Source organism: Vicugna pacos, chromosome 14, assembly GCF_048564905.1.
Source record: "Vicugna pacos chromosome 14, VicPac4, whole genome shotgun sequence".
Classification (NCBI taxonomy): domain Eukaryota; kingdom Metazoa; phylum Chordata; class Mammalia; order Artiodactyla; family Camelidae; genus Vicugna; species Vicugna pacos.
This window is the reverse complement of record NC_133000.1, coordinates 13,925,157-13,940,466: the sequence shown is the minus strand read 5'-3', so window position 1 is coordinate 13,940,466 and position 15,310 is coordinate 13,925,157. Positions and strand designations below refer to the sequence as shown.

At 37.8% G+C, this 15,310-nt stretch overlaps 1 pseudogene; it reads left to right on the top strand.

Annotated features, from left to right (window-relative positions):
• The first annotated feature begins 11,906 nt into the window (after positions 1-11,906).
• On the top strand, positions 11,907-12,484 carry LOC102525308 (PRELI domain containing protein 3B-like; annotated as a pseudogene).
• The last annotated feature ends 2,826 nt before the right edge of the window (positions 12,485-15,310 follow it).

Sequence of the window (15,310 nt, the reverse complement as noted above, 5' to 3'; positions counted from 1 at the left end):
TACTTGACTGAACTCTCAGCAGAATTTGACACTCGTTGGGAAAACTCTCTCCACTGGGCTTCAGTGGCACCGTGCTCTCTGGTTCCTTCCTTCCTCTCTGGCCAAGTCTCTCAGTCTCCTTTGCCAGCTCCTCCCACACTGCCTATACTTTAAGTGTTGATGTTCCTTGAAGCTCACTTCTCTTCTCTTCTTACTCCACAGACTCTCTGAACACTGCAATATCTTCAATTACTATATGCATGCCAAGGGCTTCCACAGATATATCTTCAGTTTTAGTCCTGTCCTCTGAACTCCTGGCATACAGTAATTGACTCATAAATGCCCACCAAAATTAATAAAGGAATAAAGTATCAACATTGCCAAAATGTATAATTACTTCCACTTTGTGCTTTTGGTGAATAACTTTTTGGTGACATGGAAATCATCTTTATCTCATAATCAGTGTCTCAAATTCATTCCCTTTCCCCAGCTTTACTGAGATGTAACTGACATACAAATTTGTGTAAGTTTAAGGTGTACAACATGATGATATGGTACATGCATATATTTCAAAATGTTTACCACAGTAATGTAAGCTCACACATTCTTTACCTCATAAATTACCATTTTGTTGTGGTGGTGAGAATAGGAAAGCTCTACTCTCATAACAACTTTCAAAGATACAAATAATTGACTGTTTATATATATTCAGTAAATCCCACACAAGTTGGAAATTTGGGATAAACTTTAATACAAAGAGTTTCTCTTGGAAGATCTGTCTTCATATTGACTTGTGAATTAGTCACCTCACATGTTGTTTATCCTGCAATCTTATAGTAATTTACAGAGCAAAAGTGTTCAGTGAAGATTTATTTGTTGTGCATTTTATTTTTTCCTTACTTTCCCTAGAAGAGGCCAAAACTGAAATCTAAGGTGTTTCCATTTGATATAATCTGATGTAATTCTGTATGGATTGATCCCACATAACAATATCTCTAAACTTTTACATTTTTGCTTTGGACTATTGAATCTTTTGACTATATTCTTTGTAGAAATTTAAAATATCACAAATGATGTTTTAAATATATTTTTATTGAAGTATAGTCAGTTTACAATGTTGTGTCAATTGCTGGTGTACAACACAATGCTTCAGTCATATAGAAACATATATATATTTGTTTTGATTCACAAGTGATTTTTGTAGGAAGAAGAAAGTGTATAGTTTTGATGAGCCTAGTAACTGAAATCAAGCAATTAGAAACTGTCAAAATTGCCCAGAAATTGTATAGAAAACAATATCTACATAATCAATGTTTTTGAATGAATATTTAAATACAAAATGCATTTGCTTTATTATGTTTCTTACTCTGCTCCTTAATTTATCTCATTTCTTCCAGCAATAATATTCTCTTGGTGCTTTGTAGAGAGTAATTCAGAAAAAGATATCCTTTCTTTAGTAATGTTGAACTGTTAAGATCTCCCCGAAAACTACCTCCAATCCACAATCACTCCTATTGCTACATATTTTTATCTGTATTAGGAGAAGCATAATTCCAAAATAAGATATAGAAAATTTAGACTGACTGGTAAAATAGAAATGAACCCAAAGTAATTCAGATTTCTACTTTCTCCCTTTACTCTCAGTGCAGATATTTGGGCTGGCATCAGAAGGAGGAGACTGTGTATAGATCCCTTCTTTATTTTTTTCTAGAATAGAGACTGCCCTAGGTTAGTAGGATCAAAATTTTACAGAAATTACTGAGATGTGTAAGAAAACATAGCTTCTCTCTCTTATATAATTTGTTTATCTATCTCCTGAGCCCCTAATGAATGGAGACGTATGGGTGAAAATGAGCTTCATGAGAGACATAGGGACTTAAACCTGCCTTGGAAGTGATGTGCTCTCATCTGTTTTAAATAAGTCTCTTTCAATATTTTGATCTCCTTTGAAGCAGATCAGTTTCTTCCTATGTGTCTTTTCCAAATGACATCTTGCTGCAGTTCGCTTTTACTTGATAGGGCCAACAGAATACTTCAGCTCAGAAATGAGGTAATAAGACTCAGGAAAGAAAGAAAAATAAAATAAAAATTCATTTCTGAAATCAAGACTAAAATAGAAGGAACACAAGGCAAATAAGCACAACAAAAATGATGGATTAAGAGAAACAAGGTGAAAAAGAGAAAATATTTTTTAATTAAAAACAAATGTAGAGATAAAAAGAGCTCAAGAACATGTGACACATGTTGAAATGGACAAAGATGATTCTTTATATAGTTGCAGGAACCCTGAAAGAAGAAACCTAAAACAAGCAAACAGAATAAACACTTGAAAATTTAATTCAAGGAAACTTTCCTGAAATTAAGAAAAAAAAGTTTTTTGAAAGTACCTATTGTAGGAGTATATCATGTAGCTGAGAATGAGGACCCAGAATGATCACCACTAAGTCATGTTCTAGTAAATTAGTAGGCTTTAAAGAAAAAGGAAAAATCCTATGGTCACCTAAGCAAAGCCAGTAAGCAATACTTAAGGGAAATAATAGTATATTGTCATTAGAATTTTGAACATCAATGCTTGCGGCAGAAGAAAGGGGAGTAACATTTTAGATACTCAAGGAAAACTGTGAAGCAATAATTACATAACCAGCTAAACTTACTTTCTAATATAAAGGCAACAGACAAACTGACATGGCAAAACTTAGGTAACATTGTTTCCATGTGCCTTTACTGAAAAATATGTGGAAAAATGAATTTCAAGTGATCGGAGAAATATCAAAATAAGGAGGGGTGAATATTAAATACACATCTACTTGTGGAACTAAATTAAGAATAAAAGGGAGAGAGAATAGCGTACATTATCTATATTTCCGACATTGTAGACATGATACAATTGCAAAAAAAGTATAGAAGAATGGTGAGCACATACACAAAAGGAAATTAAACTGGTGATGGAAGTATTACTTAGACTGTTATGTGTATAATGTGGGAAAAAGAAAATAAGTACTTATGAAATTTTTTAATTCTGTCATTCCTCAGGTCCTTGAGAAGCAAGATTCGTGGATTCTCAGTGTGGAAAAATGAGATATAGAAGTAATATAAAATATTTTTAATACTTTTTAGATTTGAATTTGAATTAAAAATCAATATGAACTCATGTCTCACCACAAGAAAAAAATGTTGATGACTATGTATGGTGATGGATGTTAACTAGACTTACTGTGATCATTCTGCAATATATACACGTATCAAATCTTACTGTACACCTGACACTGTTATAATGTTACATGTCAAATATGCTGCAAGAAATAAATGATCAAATAGAAACAGGTAATTTTTAAAGTCAGTATGAACTCATGTGATTATGTAGCATATAGTATGCAGAGCTTCGTATTGATTCTGCCTACTAAAAGTTTAGAAAGAAATAACACCCAGAGTACAGTCATAAATACCCTTGCCATCAAAACAGCCTAAAATGTATTGGGGAAAATGACTGATTCCAGGTCTAGAGTAGGAAACAGAAAAGATGAGTCCGGAATACCAGATGACAAGGAAGCTCCCAAAGGCTACCAGGGTCATGTCAGAAATACTCAGAAACCAACTTGAAGAGGCTCCCAGCAGCCAAAGAGGAACAGTTTGAGATTCAAAAGGATAATTACAATCGACTAAGTCCATTATATCAATGGGTTCATAACGGTGTTTTAAAAATCTGATTGTTCACCTTCAAAGAATGATAGGAAACCAACTTATCATCTTAAAAATCAAGCAAAGGGAAAGAGAAAAATTTTCATCCTGCCTTTCTGCATGAACTGTGTCACTCAGTCACTAAATCGTAGGTGAGTGAAATGCCTCTTTATAAAAAGTTCTACAATAAATACATCACAAGAAGGGATGAAACAAAAATATCAACTGCTTCCAAATCTTAGTGAATTAATGGATCTAGGCATTGAGCTTCCTCAGCTGCTGACATGGCAAAAAGAAATGACCAGACAGAACACAGCACCACCCCAAAAGTACAAACTTCCACTTACAAGATGAATAATTTTCAAGGATCTAATGTACAGCATAGTGATTATAGTTAATAATACTGTATTATACACTTCAAAGCTGCTAAGAGGGTAGACCTTAAATGTTCTTAACCACAAAAAGAAATGGTAATTATGTGATGTGATGTAGGCATTTGACCAAGGTTATGGTGCTAATCATTTTGCCATAATTAAGTGTATCAAATCAACACATTGTACACCTTAAATGTACACAGTGATGTATGTCAATTATATTTCAGCTAGCTGGGGGGAAAAGAACACAGCACCACCCATAATCCTGCTGAGAGGACTAAACATGTGCCTGATCAAGACTTTGGATCCAACCACCAATTTGCAGAAAATACAAAGGACAAAGGATCATGTTGAAGTGAGTCAATATCCAGTACTTTTCCCTTTCTAGCACTCACTTTCCTCCCTCCCTCCAGCCCCCAGGTTAAACATGAGTCTGATCATGTTTATACATGATCTATAAAACTATAAGAGCCACAGGGGTGCAGGAAACCTGGGCGTGGGGCTCCCTCAACAGTGAAACGACCCCATGTATGCACTGATCCGCTTGAAGCTGCCAGGTGCGCCATTCCCTGGGGAAAAGTGGGCGTGGGAGGGAGTAGGTGCTTTCTCTGGTTTTGGCCTCTTGCTTACACCATCACAGCCGGTGATGAAAGGCTTCACTCTTAGTTTCATTTTGGCTTGTTGCTTTCATCAACTACTCTAACACCTGACAGCTCAGCTCTCTAGCGCTCAGCTGATTTCCTGACAAAACACACAATCATGATAATCACGCTTTAAAGATATTTGGGGTTAATTTTAGATCCAAGATCACGCATCACTATGAAATATGTCTTCACTTAATAATAAATGCTTTCATGCTTGTTAAATCTCCTAAGAAGTCCCACTGCAGCCAGATAACTTTTATTTTCTAATACAGGTTACTCTAACCTTGATAGCTTGTCTGAAGTCCACTAGCAAGAGATATAAATCTCACTATGCACATGTGGACATATATGTTAACTTGAGACTCTTCTGTTGTTTACATGTCTCATCTATTAAATTTCCCTGAGTCCCTTCCAGATACTTCTCTTCTTGTCCTTGACAGCACCCCCGGGGGTCCCATCTCACCTACCATTCAAGCTAGACCTGGAATGGAGGGGAAATACATTATCAATCTGCCTATCACCTCTTTCTCCAGGGGAAACGTCCTTCTTACACTCAAGGTTGTTAAGGTGGAAACAATGCTGACCATACTTCAGTCACAGAGATGGACATGTGACCCAAGCGAGGCCAGTAGAGGGCTTCACTGTGGCCACAATGATGTTTCAAAGATGGGTGGAATCACAACCTTCCCAAGGGTGTTTCTGCCATGGAAATGGGGAAAGGTTCTTTTTCTTCCACAGGGATCCTGAGTCCTAAAGTCTATTAAGTTCAAATTGCTCTGAGACACCTTCCTTGACTGGAAAAAACTGTCTGCAATAGGAATGAATAAGGCCAACACTCAAAAGGAAACAGAAGAAGATACAGACTAAAAATAAAATTTTACAGAATTTATACAGAATAAAAATTGATTTCTTTGGGTCCAATTGTACCCAAAGTGTACCTCAATTTTACAGTTGCATGAATCAGTTAAGTTCATTCTCCTTTGTTTTAAATTGGTGTGAGTTTAGTTTGTCACTTGCAAACACAAAAATTCTGATTAATACGTACAGTACATCATGGTTGTATGTTTAACATAATGCTTTCCTGGATGGTGTTAATGAGAAAAGATCTGAAATTAAAACTGTAAAGTGAAGATAACAGCATTCAATTAATTTGGTCACATATTCATTTATTCAACTGTCATTATGGAGGGTAAGATTTGAGAGGGAGGATAAGAAATCCTTTATAGCATGAAGCTCTGGTATCTGGATCGCAAAATTCTAATCCCTATAAGATGAATGTAATATGGCTATTTCTGCTTGAGAAATGAGTGGTTTCTGCCTAATTTGGAATTTGTGCCTTATTGTGTGCTCTGAATCAGTACTTCTATGACTGGAAAATATTAATTCTCATCAGAACTCATTTGAATTCTGACAATAGTTGTGATTTGTATTTGCATCTAATTACGTTTTACTAAAAGGGGCAAAATCGGACGTAGCAGAGACTGAATCCTGTTGAGTCCCAAAGAGATACAAGAGTCTACAAAAATTGGAGGAAGAGTCCAGTGAAGTCGGAAGAGAGCAGGTGATTGAGGACCATCACATTTTCACCACCTGAATGTAGCTCAAGATGTGACACTCAGGCTGGATGTCAGCATTTCTTGGCCCTGGGCTCCTAGTGCATACACACACACACGCACACACACACGCTTTCAAACACAACATTCACACACATACACACCCAGGTTCTCTCTCTCTCTCCTTAAATACCTAGAAGTTACTGGCCACATTTATTACCCAAACTGTTAAAAATAGGACCAATGAAGCTACAAATATGTTCGTGTGTCTGTAGGTCCTCTGTGATCCACTCCAGCCTTCAACATCTATACAACAAATGGTGTACAATTTATTAAACACATACCACACCACCCCAAATTTTTGTTGACTGCTCTAGATATTTTATAGAAACATCTACAATATTGTTTTCCACATGCTTCTGGGGGAAAATGGTTTGATTTGAAGAAGCTCATGACTGTGCCGATTCCTCTGTTTCTTGCATTAATTAGGTTCCAATAAGTTTTTCAATAGATTTGGTTCTGGAAGCTTGCTGCCTATCAGTATTTCCTGGGGAGACTTCTTGGGAGTCCAAGTGTGGAAACCTCTGCTCTACAGCCTGCTCACCTACAGTCTGGTCTGAGGACAAGCAGTACTGGCATCACCTGGGAGCTTTTGAGCAATGCAGACTCTCCTGCTCCACTGCAGACATAATGACTCAAACTCTGCAGCAAAGATCCTTACATGATTCAATGCACAGTAGTGTCTCAGAAGCATCTACAGAACATGGTCAATAGAACTGGTTCCTCTTCTCTCCATTTCTATTGTCCAAAATTCCAATTTCTTCTACTTCATTAAGAATGCTATGTAGTGCACTTGAATTTGATTTGTTCTTCATCTGTACTTCGCTCCAATAAAATTTATACCCTACCTTCAACCACAGGTAAGAATAAGGCTTTAAACTTGTAAAGACCTCTTTGATGTCTCATTTTATTTTATTTTCAGAAGCATATTCCCCACAGACCTGCACCACTAAACCATCCTGAGCTTTTTCCTCCTCTTTTTCTCGACCTTTGCTTCCCATGTAGGTCTTACTTCTGAGGCCATTTCATCTTAGCTGTGGCCTTGTCATTCATCTCTTGCTGCCTAAATTTTCAAAATCTTTCCTTTGACAGGCTTCCCAGGCTCTTGTCTGCCTTTCATCTTTTGGGCCAGCTTTAATTTGGGACTAGTCTAGAGACCCATTTTCTGTAGGCTCTCAGGCTAGATGCAATGACCTATTCCAACTTCAGATTTCATTTCTAGGAAATCATCTGCCAATATCCACTTTCTGGCTATTTCTACTTGACTTCAAAATGTCTTGATAAAGGTGATTCGTTAATCACCTTGACATTTTATCTTCCCACAGCTGGATGCTTGGTGTTACCCAAACCATCTTGAGGATCCTCAGTTTTTCACTTTCTACCTGGACATTTTGATGTTATATAGATGTAATAAGTGGAAAACACACAAAAACAGTGACTGGTTTGTTATAATGATAGCAGTAGGGAGTAAGCCGTGATAATCAGAGTGCGAGGGGTGTTATGAATGAGTTCTGACTCAGTGTCTTCACTTCCTCACTTCCAAAGACCTGCACTGCCATACCTTTTCAGTCGCCTCTCCCGTGGGCAGACCCTGACCTAAGCCAACATCGGGGATTGCCATTCCCGATGCAATGTCAACTTCCCACTGTCTGAGCAAAAATCTTTTGTCTATCAGACTTGTGTTTCCTTATCCAGGCTGAAATCAACTGAAAGATGAACTCAGCCTTTCAGTAGTTTTCACTGGAAATCAAATTACTTAATTTCTATGCATGTCATCACATCTGAGGTTATCACTGAAAATTTTATGGAATCACACAAAAAAAGTGGCATATGGTAAAACATTAGGGTACAATATTACTGTTCTCCAAAATCCAGAACTCCCCAAAGAGGGCTCTACCCTTCCCACTCCCAGGGCTTAACTCACAGACCCCTCTCTCTGATCCCCACTCCTCTCCTACACAAGACTTCACTCATGTTCTCCAATCTCTAGTGCAGGGAAAGTCTGCTCTGCTCCCAGCTCCTATTCCCCAAAAGCCAGAGTATCCACTGAAATCAGTATCAGTGTTGAGTATGCTGCAGAATTTCAGGAATGTGAGACAGGAAACCATATTGGTAAGGGATGAGACCAAACAGCCAAGAATATGAAACAGTGAAGGAGTTCAGAGGGAAGGGAGTTGCGAATGAGTCCTCTTGAAATCAAGGTGTGTATGCACCCTTTATATCTCATGTTGACCTAAGTTTTTGCATTACTGGTCTCCAGTGTATGAAAAGTATATGACTTCACTACAATTGAAGTATTACTGTGGGCAGATGTCCATCCATTAAGACTGACAGCATAGAGGTTAGATGCAAGGGCCCTGGAGTCCAACTGCTTCCTTACTAACTGAACAAGTTCCTTACCTCCTCCATGCCTCATCTCTAAAATGAGGGTAATAAAATTACCTGCTTCCAAGGGTGTGGTGAGGGTTATACGACATCATCTCTGCAGAGTACTTAGCACAGAGTCTGGCCCCAAGTAAGCACTAAATGCATTTCAGTTATAGTAAGGATCAGCATTGGTTATAAACCCTTTTACTGAAGGACTTACATTAAAAAGCATTTTAATGGAAACAACCTAAATATCTACCTACAGATGACTGGATAAAGAAGATATATATATATGGTGTATATATATACACCATATATACACTATATATATATATATATATATATATATATATATATATATACCATAACTTCTTTATATATATATGGAATGGAATACTACTCAGCCAACAAGAATAAAATAATACCATTTGCAGCAACATGGATGGATCTGGAGATTGTCACACAAAGTGAAGTAAGCCAGAAAGAAAGAAAAATGTTAGGTGAGATCATTTATATGTGAAACCTAAAAAAAAAAAAAAGACACAAATGAACTAATTTACAAAACAGAAACAGACTCACAGACATAGAAAACAAACTTATGGTTACTGGTGGGGGAAAAGGGGTGGGAAGGGGGTAAATTGGAAGTTCAAGATTTGCAGATACTGACTACTATATATAAAATAGATAAACAACCAGTTTATACTGTACAGCACAGGGAACTATATTCAATATCTTGTAGTAACCTATAATGAAAAAGAATATGAAAATGAATATATGTATATATAATATATATATATATGACTGGAACATTATGCTATATACCAGAAATTGACACAGCATCGTAAACTGACTATAATTTAAAAAACAACAAAAAAACTCCCAGCATTTTATTTTGATAATTTCATGTTTGTCTTTTATTTTGACATAGCTTCCATGTGGACCAAAAGATAAAAGAAATAAAGAGACAGAGTGAGGAGGAGGAGGTGGCAGGGATCACTGGACTTTTAAACAAAAGTGATGAAAAGGAATATAAGGAATATAATTCCTCTGCCCTGATGAATTATTGCAGAAACAGACTCCAGAATTAAATCAATATTGTCAAGGAAAATGAAAGGTCATCTACTTTACTCTCCTGTCTTCACTCAGGCCCACATCCAACTCATCCCTAGGAGACGAAAGTAAGCTTATTTTCAAAGAACTTCTTCGCAGAGATTTGCATTTTCTCTGAGTAACCAATTCCTTTCCTTCTGACTGTGAGACAGGAAAACGCAGGCCCTCTTATTCTGGAAATGGACGTATGTACTGAACAAATATGAGTGGTGAGAGGACATGGAGTTGACAAAGGTTCCTGTTCTTATTCACAGTCCTGATTTCCTAATTGCCCACATGATGTGCAATGAATAGGAAATAATTGCCCCAAATGCTTTATTTTCACTCAAATATTCTTGGCAAAAGTGTGCTTTGTTCCCTCAGTTTGTAAAACAAGCATAGTCATGAGGATAGTCTTGTTCATCTAAATTTGTAAAGATGATGTTAATAAGCACTGAACTACGACGGCCACTTCAAAATGGGGCAGTCAGCCATCACCCTAGGGCGGTAAGAAGATCGCTGTAGCCCTGAACAGAGGCAGGGCCTCCTGGAGGACACAGAAGAAGGGCTAGAGCCAGGAAGACCATCTCTGAGGCCCTGGGGTAATGTGGCTGAGAAACACTGAGAGCCCGGGCTAGGCAGTGCGGTGGGGATGGGCAGGGGGGAGGCTGGGGAACAGTAAGGAAGTCGGGTGACAGGACATGATGACAAATTCTTTCGGGATAAATTTTTTCATTTATTGTATTAGTCTTTAGTGAAAAAAGGAAACAACTTCCCATATTTATGTCTGGCAATACATCATACATATACAGTGCTTCAGGAGAAGAAGAGAAATAATATTTCCTGAATCTCTGTTGGGTCTTTGGGCCTCCTCTCTATCTGTACCTACTCCCTGGGCGATTTCAACCAGTCTCACATCTGTAAATATATGTATACACTGAGGGCTCCAAACGTTCTATGTCCAGCTTTAACCTCCTCCCTGAACTCCAGCTTACAGACGCAGCTGCCTTCTCAAGTTCTCTACCTGCGTGCTTATCAGGGGCCTTAACATGTCCCTAAATACGTTCCTGACCCTTCCTCCAGCCTGCTGCCTCTTCAGTCATTTGCAACACAGCTATTGTCTTCTCCGTTCTCAAAAACTCCAGTCAAAAACCTTCCAGTCATCCTTGACTCCTCTTTCTGTTACATACCTCTCCCACTCAGTCAGAAAGTCCTACAAGGTTTACCTTCAAAATGCATCCAGTAACACTGGGCTGTCTTATTCAAACCAACCCTAACAACAAAAAATGTGGGACAAAATATATTCTTTTAAATCTAAGAGCTGACAAGACAATAGGGGATTACAAAAACTGAAGAGAAAATTGTAATTCAGGAATAAAAAAGGGCAAAAACAAAGAGAGATCTTCACCCTGAGGACATGTGGCTGTCCCAGAACATTTTCCTGTGAATGTAAACACCATGCGGATCTAACAAGAAACTCTCCCCACAATTAGTTAGGACCTTAATGGGTCTACAGAGTAAGGCTGGTCCAGGAATGGATCAGACCTCACTTGGAATTACACTTGAACTTTTTTTCTGGGTGATCTGGTGAATCTCAAGCCTTGAACTTGATTCAAGTTGATCCCAAGCTGGTAGCATCCCCATGCCTGGCAGAAGTAATGACAAATCCTGTCTGGATGAGGTTTCCTTCACTAATTATAAGTCTCAAGTTATTCCTACTTTTTAAAAAATTGAAATATCTGGTATGCAGTCAGAAATGACTAGACACAAGGAAGCTGGAAAGAACCAACAGAAGCAGCACAGATTCACAGGCTTAGACACAGGAATTACTGAAGTGTCTTTAATCATGCCTACTATGCTTGAATAAATAAAAGACAAACTTGAGAGCCTCTGCAGGAACAGAAAAAATATAAAAAATGATAAAGCAGACAAAATAGAATTTTATAAAAATAAAAACACAATAAAATTTAAAACTACATGGATGGGTTGAACATCAGATTTGACATAATTGAAGAGAATGCGTGAACTGGAGGATATGTCATTAAAAAGCATAGGGACAGCGGGCTGCGATGGCAGGGGGAGTGGGGAGGTGGGGGCAGGTGGTGCCTCTTTGCCCTGTTGTCCCTTAGCCCCACCCAGACATCAGGCAGGTCACCGCCACCATGAGGATCTGGACTTTAGAGCTTGTCTTTTACTACCCATGGCAAACTGCTACAGCAGTTTATACACAGCAGATATACTCAAACCCTAGGAACCTAAGTTCCTGGGGCTGATGTGGGACAGACAAATAGCTCCCCCTGCAAAGCTGCACAGCCGTTGACTTCTCAGCATAAAATGGGAACTGTCTTCCATTGTGAATTCGCTTATTGGTGCAATAAGAACCAAAACATGCGTGCAGTATGTAGTTGATCCTATAAAAGAAAATAATGAAACTTAAATCTTAATACTAATACTTCATTTACAAATATGGTTTCAGTAGTTGGGAGACATATAAAAACCACATCCTCAAGACCCAGGAAAAACTATTCTGACTCACAAAGTCACAATGACTGAAAGGAGTCAGTCTCGGCAGCCATGTAGAAGGACTTACGGCAGGTACAGTACCTTCAAATGCTAACAAGGGCTGAGATGCAATGGGATGGGTAATGCATCAATTAAACGCAGAGACTGAAGAGTTGACAGCTTCAGCAAGAGGGAAATAAGGACCCCCACGGCAGCTGCAGCATGTGTAGAGAAATAATCATGAAAATTGGTATTTAACATCAGGTCCCCCAGGTGTATTTAAGCTGACAATGTATTTATTTGTTATTTTAAAAATACAACTTCATTGTAGGTAGAATTTTTTTTTAGTAACCTAAAGAAAGGCTATGTGACTTCTGACCAAAAGACAGAGGTGCAGGCCTTTTACATAAAAGGGGTCATCCCAAATTAGTATCGTTTAAAATATTCAACTCATTTTGAGGTTTCTAGGACCCATGTGAAAATTTAACAATTTTTGAAAAAGTATTTTGAAGTTGGTTTTAGCATATTTAATCTCCTTAAGGTAGGGTTTTAAAGCTTTTCCCACATTGGCGCTCTGTCCGGCCTCGGACCAACCTCAGAACAAAGCAGAACCACTTCTTCCGTGCATACAATTGCCTTACTGTGGTTAACTTCAACAGCTTGCTTGAAGGAACTGGCTTTAAAAGGAGAAATTGTATAGTTTTAGAGACATATTAGTTTGTTTAAAATAATCTTCTCTGCTATAAGCCACCAATGAAAACCACAGTGTTTTGATTTGGTACTTAGATATTTTTGGAGTGAAAATTACCACTAAATATGGTTTTACTATATTCATAAAGACTGTACTCATGTGCCAGAGTTTTGTAGCCTAATAAAGTTACTGCCTTCCTTCAATTTGTACTTCCAAAACTCTTTATGATTTGATCTACTGTACTGAGGGCTAGTTATGTTAACTGAAAATTTAGTTGTTACCTGAAAAAAAAAGTGTCACATAGAAAGTAACAGGAAAGGTCTATCCATTAAATATGCCACATATATTAAATTAGAGTCCAAGAAAGAGTGAGAGAGTGAGGAAAAAGCAATACTTGGTGAGATAGTGACCATTTTGTAGAACTACAGGGGGACGCCAGTCACGTGTTTAAGAAGCTCAGTGGATGCCAAGCAGGAAAATAGAATGTACACCACATCTAGATGCACCATGGTGAAACTTCAGAAAACCAAAGACAAGAAGGATGTCTGAAAAGCAATTAAAGAAACGTGAGAGTTGTGGGTTAAGTTTTATTTGGGCCAAAATGCGGAGTATAGCCCAGGGGACAGCATCTCAGAGAGCTCTGGGGAACTGCTGGGAAGAGGCAGGGGGAATTCAGTGTCATGTATGATTTCAGTGAATGGGGGACGTGCAGTCAGGCACACATTCAGACAGAGGCTTGCTGCTAGTCACCAGATGTCACCGCTAAGGATTTCAGTGCTTTTCTAGATATGAGGAGATGCAAGAATTTGAGCTCACAAAATCGTCTCCTGAAAATATCCAACTATCTGAAGTCAGATAACAACCTGTTCTGCCACTTTCCCCGGAGCAGAGCGCCCCGTTCCTGATCTCCGCCCCGGGCTCCTTCAGAGGGTGGGAGGTCAGCGGCTGCAGCGGCTGGTAATTCAATCCAAGCAGAGGAAGATGGCAGGTGCCAACGTGGTTCAGTCCTTGTCAAGGCAGATGGCAAGTGCCAGTTTTTAGTTGGCCATCTATAAGGATCTGACTGTCAGCAATCCTCAAGAAAGATGAAAGTCAGAATATAGTGAAGTTACTGTCTTGGTGAGTTTCTAAAAATCTAGAAGTCTATGTCTAACTAAAATATCCATTAAAAAAAAAGATATGTTCAAACAAACAAAAATTGAGTTTTCCACTAGCAGACCTGTGCTAAAGGAAATTCTGAAGGGAGTATTTCAGGAAGAAGGAAAATGATCCCAAATGGAAGATTTAAGATGCAAGAAAAAGTGAAAAACAAAGACAGTTGCAAATAGGAGCACAACTTCAAATAAATGTTAATTAGGTACATCAATAGTGATTATAATTTCTTATGGTTTAATATATATAATATTGAATTAAAACACCCAGAACACATTGACAGCATATAAATCAGAAGGGGTGTGAATGGATTTAAAGTATTCTAATGCCCTTTTATCAGCCAAGAGGAGACTTAAAGTATTTAACCATATTAGACTTTGATAACGTAACAATGCAGGCAATCACTAAAGGAAAAGAAATGTCATATATCACCACCAAACCATTCCAAATCTAACAGAATAAAACTAACAAATGTGGCAGAAAGAGAACAATAAATAGCATAAATTAAAAGACATTAAAAACAATTATACAATAAAAAAAATCAACAAACCCAACTACTTCTAGTTGAATTGATACTTCTCATAAGAAAGTTGAGGAAACACACAAAGAACTGATACTAGGAATGCAAGAGGGAACATCACAAAGCCTGCAGTCGCTAAAAAGGTGGTAAGAAGTTAAGAACCATTTTAGGCCAATACATTTGAAAATGTAGTTGAAATAGACTAGTTGATAAAAACATAAGCAATCAAATGTCATTCAAAAACAAAAATAGAAAATCCGCATACCTTATCATCATTTAAAAAAATGGAGTCAGTAATACAAAATCTTCTCACCGAAAGCTTCTAGACCCAGATGACTTCACTGGAGAATTCTGAAAATCAGTCAAGAAAGAAGTAATTCCAATCTTTCTCATCCAACAAACTCATCCAGGCAATAAGAAAGAAATCCATTTTGTGAGGCTAGCATGCCCTTGACACAAAAATCTTTCCTAGACATACGTGAAAGAAAATCACAGGCCAATCTTTCTAATAAACACAGATGCAAAATTCCTAATCAGAATATTAATAAATGGAGTTCAAAGATGAATAAAACATGTAATACATCCCAATCAAATATGGTTTATTCCAAAAATGAAAGATTGGTTTGCATTAGATAATCTATGAAATGTACCACATAAACAGCATAAAGAAGAAAAACTATATGGTTATCTCAAGAGATCCA